Source organism: Myotis lucifugus, unplaced genomic scaffold, assembly GCF_000147115.1.
Source record: "Myotis lucifugus unplaced genomic scaffold, Myoluc2.0 scaffold_40, whole genome shotgun sequence".
Classification (NCBI taxonomy): domain Eukaryota; kingdom Metazoa; phylum Chordata; class Mammalia; order Chiroptera; family Vespertilionidae; genus Myotis; species Myotis lucifugus.
Window position 1 is genome coordinate 2,319,260 of NW_005871088.1, and position 10,741 is coordinate 2,330,000.

A 10,741-nucleotide genomic window follows, 5' to 3' on the forward strand; every position below is an offset into this window, starting at 1 on the left:
GCTGAGTGCCTCTACTTACTTGTCTCCACCTTCTTCCTTGAGCTCCCCAAAGACTCCATCTGATCTGATGGATGAGGCATCTTCATCGCCAGCCCTTTCCATGGGGCCTGACAGCTGAGTGTGTGGGGATAGGAAGAAGGAGCCAACACTCTCTGCTCTCCCACCATCCCTGTCAGTGGGGTTCCAGGGCCCCAGGGGACAGTGGGGGGAGAGGTCAGCCCACAGACCATGAACATGGAGGGCTGATGCATGATGCTTATTGACATTCACACTTTTGGGTTTCCACAGGCCACGTGAGGCCCACGGATCTCTGGGGAGATGGAGATCTCCTGCCTCTCCTTCTGGCAGCCTTATGCAGGCTTGGTCTTAAATGGGTCAAGACTCTGGAGACGCATTGGGGACCCAAGTGCAGCCACGGGAACTGCACCATCGCCATCCACATTGCTCACAGCGACTGGGAAGAGCCCTCTCGCAGGAGCTGCTGCTGGAGAGGCTGGGGTGGAACCCCATGCAGATTCAGGCTCTGCTCCAGACGGGAGAAGTATGGGAGAGGAGTGATCGCTGGCAAGGAGTGACACCCTGAGAGCTGCTCACACCCCTCCAAGAGTACCCCCAGGACCTTGCTCAGGAGTTTGGGGCTTGTTTTCTTTTGAACCTGTGGCCGTTCTGACCTGTAGGTGCTGCCCACAGCAGTCGGGCTGGGACCTGCCCATTAGTGGACCAGGCTCTGTCCTCTTCATTTCTCTCTCTCCTCGGCCTCACCCAGAATTCCCTGAGCAGAGTTTGACACATCAGAAGTGCTCAGTCAGAGGGACCCAGCTCACTCTGTGTCCCTTTGGTGAAATCAGCTTAGCTTCTAGTGGGTTTAACTTTGAATAACCATTTCCTCTCACAGGAAGTCTTTGGTTTATGGAAGGGCAAGCATCTCAGTGCTTCTCTTATGGTGCCCAGGGCTCCTTGACATAGGGGAATCTTTGCAGGCCCAGTAAACGTGGCTCCTGAGGTTGTGGAACTGGAAAAGCAGGCTGTACTGACCAACCTGAAGCAGAAGTACCCAAAGGCACTTTCAAACCCCAGGTGGTTACTGGAGCCCATACCCAGGAAAGGGGGAAAGGATATCTTCCAGGTAGGCATCCCGCAGCACCTGATCCCCTAGGGGCAGGAGGACTCCACAGAAAGGTCACCAAGAATCCAGCTGAATCATGACCATCAACAGGGCCATCATGCCCTGGACGTAGAAGTCAGGTTCAACTGAATTGGCACCACCATGGAAGCACTACCCACCATCTGCTGTGCACGTAAACAGATTTCTGTGCCCAGATGTAGGTGACTGTCCTCATGAGATGTCTCTCTGGGCTCATTGACTGTCTCAAGGACTCTGACCTTTAGGGAAAAGGGAAAGCTTTCAGGAAATATCTTGGTGCTATCACTCTTTTTGGTCCTGCTCATTCCTGGGTTTTACAGAGAAAAAAGTTTTAGGAGACGTGGTTATTGTTTGGGACTCCCATGTTTTTTTTTCTGGTCAAACTCAGAGAACACTTCAGCAGCACCCAGGGGTCCTTGTGGGCGGTCTGGGAGCGGGCACTGAATTATTGCCAGAGGGTGACCAGCCAGGCCTGGCCTCAGTCACGGTGAAAGGGACATCAGTCTTTGAAAGAAAGCAGCTGTCTGTCCTGGCAAGTGACTGGTCTGCTGTAAAAGTGTCCCTGGGCTCACGAGGGCTTGTGTTACACATGTCACATAGCTACCTTGTGACCCAAGAACGGATCTGAAATACAGCTCTGATGGAAAAGTGATGGGTAGAGGTTTTTTGGTTTTTTTTGTTTCTTTGTTCGTTTGTATTCTGTGTGAGCAATCTTTATTTGGGTCCCTTCTAGCAGGGTTACTAATAGTTGTTAGTTGTGAGGATGATGTGCTTTCTCGCAGGCATCGCCTGGAATGGCCAGTCTTCTGAGTCAGACTGGCTCTGTCGTACACTGCTTCGGAGATGGGGTGGCCTGGGTTCTAGGTGGGCCTCTCTGCAAGGCCCGTGGAACTTGGGCTAGAGACACTCAGCTGCTGATCAGAAACTTCCTGGCATCATATGGAGATCCGTGAGTAAAGACCCTCCTGTTTCAAGTTGCATGAATAATATAAGGTGATTACCCCAAGGTCAAGAGCCAGGTGGTTCTTTCTCCTGACCAGTAAGCAAGGATCAGGGGAGCAGATCTTCCTGGGCTTGCCTCAGGACCCCCTAGCCCAGCCGTGGGCAAACTATGGCCTGCGGGCCGGATTCGGCCCATTTGAAATGAATAAAACTAAAAAAAAAAAAAAAAAGACCGTACCCTTTTATGTAATGATGTTTACTTTGAATTTATATTAGTTCACACATACACTCCATCCATGCTTTTGTTCCGGCCCTCCGGTCCAGTTTAAGAACCCATTGTGGCCCTCGAGTCAAAAAGTTTGCCCACCCCTGCCAGTTCCTTGCCAAGTGTGTGAAAATGAACGAGGACCACTGGGACAAAAGCTTCTCTGGAGCCAGGATTTCTAGCCTCCGAAGGTTCATTCTGATGAGGTGTGTGGCCCAGAAACAGAAGAACATGGACTCACAATTCTCATTGGATTGTTTATTTTGTACCATGTAGTTTTTGCCTTTCTTTATTAAAGCGGAAATGGATTCATAGTTACAAAGCCTGTGACATTATGGGCCTGCATTGTCCTTGAACCGCTCACAGACCGAACACTTGTTATCTGAGGAGCCCTCCTGCTCCTCCTCAGCCTGGTCAGGGTCCTCTGATGGAGTCATGTCTGAAAGGCCAGCGATCAGAGTAGAATAGGAGATGTTGTACAAAGACATCACTGACCTTGTAGTGGTTCATTTGAGGGGGGGTGGGGGCACATCCCCTGTGACATTGGTTCCAGCAGTAGCCCTGGGCACAAACATGACACTGCCAAAAGTGCCCTCCCCACTTGAACTACCTGCTGCATTTGGACCCTGGACCTCCCTGGCACTGCCCTTGGGCTGTGGAACCAAGAACTCGAATGCCTGGTTAGCATTGGTTCCCCAATCATTCTTGCCTGTCTCCTGAGCCTTTGGTTCCGCTTCTTTGCCGCCATTCTGGTGGTGTGATCTTGGGGAGTGTCTTGTGGGGGCCATCTTCTTCTTTCTCTTTGGGGGCGTGGCACTGGTCCCTGGACAAACGCACGTCACCTGGTTGCCTTGTGTTGTAATGTTCTTGAGGAGCCAAGGCTTGCCTCTCTGGAAATTACAATTTCTGTATATCTGAAACAAAATTAATTAATTTAGTCACTTGTGGAGAAGATATACCTATTTGACATTAACTGGCCTCTCAGAGTCCTTAATCATCCCTGCAGGTTATCTCTAAGGGGGCGATAGTTTCAAATGAAAATCTAGTTTCTCATCTTTTGATAAATACTGTATCATGTGAAAAAGGGTTAGACCCTAAAATGAAGCCCTTTCAGTATATCATTCTCCTGGTCCACAAGGAAGATGTTTGAGAAACAAGGAACGTGGGAAATGGGAGGACTTTCTACTTTACCATCATCCTGTTCCCTGCAGAGCAAACTTAAGACTTGCCTGGGCATATTTTGCAAAAGCCATGGCAGTTCAACAAGCAGATGAAACTCTTCAGGCTTTTTTAAAAAAATATATTTTATTGATTTTTTACAGAGAGGAAGGGAGAGAGATAGAGTCAGAAACATCGATGAGAGAGAAACACTGATCAGCTGCCTCCTGCACACCTCCTACTGGGGATGTGCCCACAGCCCAGGTACATGCCCTTGACTGGAATCGAACCTGGGCCCTTTCAGTCCACAGGCAGATGCTCTATCCACTGAGCCAAACCGGTTTCGGCTCTTCTGGCTTTTTGATTCAAAGATTTGCTCCTCACCCCTTTGGCAAAGAATCTCCCTCTGGAAAAGATTTTCATCAATGATCACGGTGTCTCTGTCATCAGTTTCCCACACAGACTAGAAGGCGTCGACCTCCAATATCCTCCAAAGCTTTCTTGGGAAGGACAGCCCAAGAGAAATGTTGTTTCCTTCCACATTGATGGTGCCTTGGTCTGGTTCCGGTGGTTGCCGGTTGTCTTGGGGGCTTGGATCTGGGCTCTCTTCTTGGTCCCCGTGCCCCTCCAAAGCCTCCCTTGGATCCACATGAGGATCTAGGCATGTATCATATTGGACCATTATTGGTGGTTGTCCATCCTCTGATGGGGTCAGCGTGGCTTCTTGCATCTCAGGGGTATTTTGATTAGCCATGTGGGTAATCAAAAAGCACTTGGTACGCAGGATCCTATCACTTCAAAAGTGGGGTCAGAAATGCCTTTGGTCACAGCAGTGATGCCGTATATATACTGTCCTCAAAATTCTAGAGTCTCGGTCGTGGGGCAACCAGCTGCTTAAGTCATGTGATGTCACAAAGGTGACTTATGGCTGCTCTGGAGCGTGGGCCCTGGCCAAGTGTAGGGGAGTGGACATCGAAAGGACCCCCATCTTCTCTCTTTTCTAATACTATAGAGAAATAATGTTCAGGTTAATAGAAAAGGTGCTCATATGCTGCCAGGAAGATTGTCTCTTGTTGCTAGTTCACTGGATATGTTGAGAGGTCACGATCCTATCTCCACCCACATCTCTACAGAAGGGGTGCAGGCGGTTCATGAACTCTTTGTTGCTCAAGGGCAAGGCCCTGGTTAGTCCTAGCCTGGGCAACCACCAAGACTGCCTGGGTCAGATAGGCCCCTGGGGGACTGTATCTCCCAGAAAATGGTGGTTTGCCTAGACTCAGTAGGTAGCCCCCCTCTTCAATGCACCCCTCACAAGCTTCCTGCTTTGTCTCTTCCAGCTGTGCCTACTGATTGGCAGGTCCTGCTCAGATGAGCCCTGAAAAGAGTCCTATTGTCTTAGCCCTGGGTCCAGGTGTCCCTACTATAGGGCTGTGTTTCAGCACAGGTGGGAATGTTCCACTCATTCCTCAACCTCATTGCTACCCAAAGCACCTGAGAGAAGATGTTAAACACGGTGTTACAGTAGGAATGGACAGCCACACCCTCTGATGTCCTCAGAGCCCACTCTTGAGCTTGGCTTGCTGCCAAATCTCACCACTCTCTGGTCACAATAGCATTGGCTTTAGTTTCTATGTCTTCCACATAGGAACTCTTCTCACTACCCAAGATGGATTCACTTTGGGGCACCTGCATGTGTCTACTCAAATCACCCTCCCCAGACTCTCAGATTCAGACTCCCTTGAGGCCTCCCCTATGCCCCATTTCCTTTCTTCAGTGAGGTGGATGGGCTTTGGCTTTCCCAGATTTCAGGCTTGCCACTTCCAAATTGGATCTCCTTTGGTACTTCCCCTTTTCATTGGTGATTTCTGATTAAGCACATATTCAGCTCTGGGGAAACAAAGCATTCCACTCACTCACTCTGAAGCCAGCCCTGTTCTCCTTGCCAGAAGCCCTCCGCCCACCCTCCCCCCCTCCACACACACACACCACTGTGTTCCTCTTCTGCCATAGTCTTGAAGATAGGTACATTGAATCATTTTGTTTGCTCTTGGGTTAGATTCTTTTCAAGAACCCTACACAGACTCACTACTAAGTTAAATTCCAACTTGTTTAGCTAGCTGTGACTGAAGGAAGCTGATATGAAAATAATCATAAATAAGTAGTTGAACGTAGATGAGAGCCTGGGTGTGGGATGGCACAAAATTAAAATTCATGTCAATCTTCACCATAGAGGAGAGGATACGACAGTGGTTTTGGTGATTCATGTTCTCTAGCTGTTTTGGGTAACTTTGGTCTTAATAATCACTCTGTATAGGGAGATGGAAAGGCACCACCTGCAAGGGTCCTAGGTCCTGGTCCCAGCTCTGCCACTAAGTGGTGTTATTTGTCCTCCCTGAGGGTCAGTCCTTTGTTCTGAAAGGGAAGCCAGTGGCATTAGGGAGGGAAATACCCCAAGGTGCCTCTCAGCCTAAAGATGAGCTCCAAGTCTAGATTCAGGTTCACAGGGTCTTTCTTCTTCTAAACAGGTTTACAAAGCATTCATTCAAGAATCAATTTATTGTTGGAAGACATGCCCTAGAGCAGGGGTGGGCAACCCCTGGCACGCGTGCCAAACATGGCATGCCAGTAACTTTTGCTGGCACACGAAACCCTCTCTTATAATCTTCCATTTTCAATTTTTTTTCTTAATATTGACTTTTTTATTTTTCAGATAAATTCAGTGTAGGTGCATCTTAGATAAATAAATAATTTTACATAACAAGTTATCTTAAAGACCATAGACATGGATTGACAAAAGAGGGAAAGAGCAATTTCAATAGTGTCGAAAACAAACTACTGAGGACTTGGAGTGCCATTCCAGAGAATTTTTCTGTTTATAAAACTTTGCAACAGCATTACTCTCCAAGTTTTCATCCACATAATTTGTTCCTGTGAATCTTTGTTCTCATTGATGAATTTTGTTAATTCTCATAATAGGAGTAGCCTGACGGATGAAAGCAGTAGCTCCTGCATATCTCTGAAGGTCACGAAATATAAACCTGATGTAAAATCTCTGTAATCAGTGATGCAGTAGCAAAAGTCCCACTGATAATATCAAAAGTTTTCTGTCAGACTATCAGTGTACATGTATACATTAAAAAATAAATGTATTTTTCATCATCATATACTGTGTTTTTGTCGCTCAAATGAATTTTATTATTTCTTCAAGGTTCTTCACATACGTACACCTTAAGAGATATCAAGTAGGCGTAACATGTTCTCAAAAAATTAGGGTTGGCAAGCAGAAGAATTTTGAGTCAGAGATTGTCCTGATTTTGACACGCACTCACAAAAAAGTTGCCCAACCCTGCCCTAGAGGATAAAAATGGCTGGCTTTTCAAAGGGAAGCTCCTAGTGTCTCTGGTTAAACAGCCAGATCCCCTCGGTTGCCTACTAGAGTATTGTTCCTTAAGCATGTTTTTTAAAGACTGAAAAGGAGGTGTCCCTGTGGCCTTTGCTAGCTCATGACTCTGCTAATCACTTATTTAAAGGGACTTGCCCATTTTATTGGAAGGAAATTGGAGAGAAGCCTCTGGAAAGCAGAGTCTGTCACTTTGTGCGAAAGGGTGTTTATTTGATATGTTTTAGGCACTCTTGAGTCCCGAGGTTTCTAGAGGATCTTTGATTCAAGAACCACCAAATTTCCATTGTCATGAAGAATCTAGAACATCAGGCTCATCTTTTCTTCTGAAGATGAAATGTTCACACTGTTGACTTCAATGGAGTTGAAGAAAGGCATTATGGAAATGGCCTCCCTCTGTAAGCCTGCTCAGTCCCAGAAATTCAACCCTGGGTCCCACAACCACCAGTCAGACAGTGTTTATTAGGCACCATGCTCAGGACCTTTTGACAGAGGTGATTGGTTTGTTCTTCAGAGTTCCAAAGGCCCCAGAGATGATCTGTGTGTGTTGCCACCATATGAACAGAGCCCCCAAAGTCACGTGACTCCAGCACAGCATAGGTGACTGGGCTACCAATACAGCCGCCCCCTAGGGAGAAATGATTTCAGTCCTGACCTGGCTGTGGCATCTGCACAGCCTTGCAGCCAAAGAGAAAATACTGAGCTCTGCTCTCTGGGGCCCTTGAGGCTAGCCTGGCTGCTCAGAGTAGATAAAAGAGAGCCTTGTGGTTCTAAGACCTCAAGCCACTCCCCCAGAGCTGCTGAGCAACTTCACTTAGACACGTGAGCCTCCTCTCCAATGCCAGTCTTCCAGCTGTTCCCTTGCCCTCCTCCCTTAGTCCAGGGGGGCTGCCACAACAAAATAACACAGACTGAGTAGCTTATCGAGAACAGAAATTTACTTCCCCCTGTTCTGGGGGCTGGAAGTCCCAGAATAAGGTGCCACTGTGCTGCTGTGAGAGCCCTCCTTGCTGTGTCCTCACATGGTGGAAGTAGCATGGATCTCTCTGGAGACTCTTTATAAGGTGCTACTCCCATCCCTGAGGGCTCAACCCTCATGACTTAAGCACCTCCCACAGGCCCAACCTCCTAATGTTGTGATCTTTAGGGGTTAGGGTTTCAACATCAGCCTTTTACGGGGACACAAGCATTCAAACCATAGTACTCCCTTCTGGACAGTGCCCTCCTGACCCAAAAACCCATAAAGGGTGTCCTGCTGTGAGGGACTCTTCTCTTCCTCAGCCCAGTCCAGGCCCTATGCAGTAAAGCTCCTTGTGTATTGCTGCCTCTCTTGGTCAGGTCTTCTTTCTTGATCAGCGCCCAGTCATAGGTGAGGCCCATGGTGGTGACCAGGACATAGGAGTGGTCACTGAGTCTACTTCCCTCCAATCAATGCCAAATACCAGCCACACGCACTGGAGACTTGGATGAAGATCTCAGGGAAGCGGTCCTGGTACTCTTTGATGACACCATTCAGCATTTCTGCCTTTGTGATCCGCTCTTTTGCAAGATACCTTAGGAGCAGGATGGTGAGCAATGAGCACAGATTTCCCAACAATGTCCTCCCGGTCACACTTGTGTGGGTGATCGCCACAAAGGGCAACTGTGTCCCCGAGGATGAAATCTGGGAAGCCCTGCAGGTCATGGGGGTGCATGATGGGAAGGAACATTGGATCTATGTGCATCCCACAGGGGCTCCTCACCAATTTTTGGCTGCAGGACCAGTACCTGCTGTACCTTCAGGTGCCCAACAGTGATCCGGAACACCACAAGTTCCTGTGGGCTCTCAGGGCCCACGCTGAGATCACCAAGTTGAAAGTCCTTGAATTTTTGTTCAAGGATTATAGAAAAGGGATCCTAGCTCCATCCCATCCCTGTCTGAAGAGGCTATGAGTGGCGAGGAAGAGGGGGCCTGAGCCAAGTTGCACCCGGGCACGTTTCAGGCCCATGTCTGGCAGCTTCTCCAGCTGGCCATGATGTGAGGCTAATTCTTCACTCTGCATTTGAGAAGAGGGAAGTCCACGTTTTAGGTTGTGAGGCCCAGGGCAAGTTGCGGGGATAAAGGGCTGTAGCATCTTTGGGTACCCGTGATGATTTAGAAATTTATCCTTGTTTTCTATGGGAATTTTTCAAATGTTGTTTCTTTTCAGTGAAGGTTTCACAAGCTTCAGCATCTAAGTTTGTGAATGACATTGACCAAACCTGTATTTGTACTACCCTGTTCAAAAGTGATCCTGCACCGTATGAGATCCTGTGGGGTCCCAGAGCCCATGCTGAAAGCAGCAAGTTGAAAGTCCTGAAATATTAGCTCAGGGCCAATAGCAAGCATCCCAGTTTCTTCCTATCCCTGTTCAAAGGGGTGGAGAGCAAAGAAGATCAAAGGGTCTTATGGGGTTTCTTCACCAGCTTAGCTGACACTGTGGAAACTGTGGGTTCTAAAGGTTAGCTACTACTGAAGATGCTGAGCAGCAGTAGGGATTTGGGGAGGTGTTGTGGGATTGTGGTTGTCTGTCTACATTTCCCTTGTCCAGTGCAGGTGTTTTCACTTTTTAATCCTCACTCATAATAATCCTTCTTCTCTGCCCCTGACACATCCTGGGCGCAACAGCGTCCCCCGCAGCATCGGTCCTGGTTCGGCAGCGATCTCTGCAAGGGGTGTGAGGCCCTCCAGGGTGAGGACTTCGTGGTCCACAGGCTTCAGAACAGAGGGCACTACAGCATCCAACTCCTGGTGCTCCTGTCAGCTCTAGGGACCCTGGGTGGGGCTCTCGGCTGAGCATATGCCTCCACCTGCCGGGGAAATCTGGGGAGTTTGAGCCTCGGTCTGAGGGACACAGACTGAAGTCCACAGAGGGCGGGGGCCCTGGTGTTGGCAGATGCAGGAGGGGAACAGAGACAGGACTTCCAGGCCCTAGATCCGCTCTCTGCCCCTGCTCTCAGGCCCCGGGGACCCCAGAGAGCCAGTCCAGAAGTTCCGCCCACTGACTTGAGCCCGGGAAGTCTGAGAGAGGAGAGCGCCATCTTTGGGAGGCCGGCTTCGGGTCCGTAGAGGGCAGGAGTCCAGGGCTACAGAGGCCAGGTATGACCCTGACTGACAACAGAGGCCCCAGGACCAGGGAGGCCCTCCTGTCAGCACTGAGAGTCCGGTGTGGGGCGTCTTACTGAGAACTACTTCCTGCCCCCCTCGCCCACCTCCTCAGAGAGCGGGGGAGGGGCGGCAGGACAGGCGCTGAGGGGAGCCACCTCAGGTCGGCACCGGCAAGGCCCAGGGTCTGCCTGGAATCAGGGTGAGGACCAGACGGAGGTCCCGGGGAGCTAGTTCAGCCCCTGCCGGGAGCCCTGGGGAGTGAGGCCCACAGGCCTCCCCTGGGGTCCCGGGGGTGACGGCCTCCGTGTGGGGGTCCGGCCTCCGGGTTCACAGAGGGAGGGTCCCAGGACCTGCAGGCCCCATGGTGAGGGCCGTGGGGGGGAAAGGTGACTCTGGGCCCAGAGCAGTCAGTCCCGGGAGCCCCAAGGCGCGGGGTGACCACGAGCGGCGAGGCCTGACTTCCGGGTCCTCCGGGTCTGAGACCCTCGGGCGGCTCCGTGTCACGGCAGCATCTCAGGTCGGCAGAGGGGGTCCGGGACCTGCCCGGCGTCAGTGTGGGGACCCTGAGGGAGACTGGGGGCCTGGACCCCAGAACAGTGTCAATCGGGCAGGCCTCCTGTGGTGGGGGAGGTGTGAGATCACGCATTGTGCTTTGTGATTTCTGCATTGGGTCTGTGAGACATGGGGGGGGGGGGGGTGTTGGTA

The 10,741-nt window shown here is 50.1% G+C and overlaps 1 pseudogene; it reads left to right on the top strand.

Annotated features, from left to right (window-relative positions):
* The first annotated feature begins 318 nt into the window (after positions 1-318).
* LOC102431562 lies at positions 319-1,156 on the top strand (annotated as a pseudogene).
* The last annotated feature ends 9,585 nt before the right edge of the window (positions 1,157-10,741 follow it).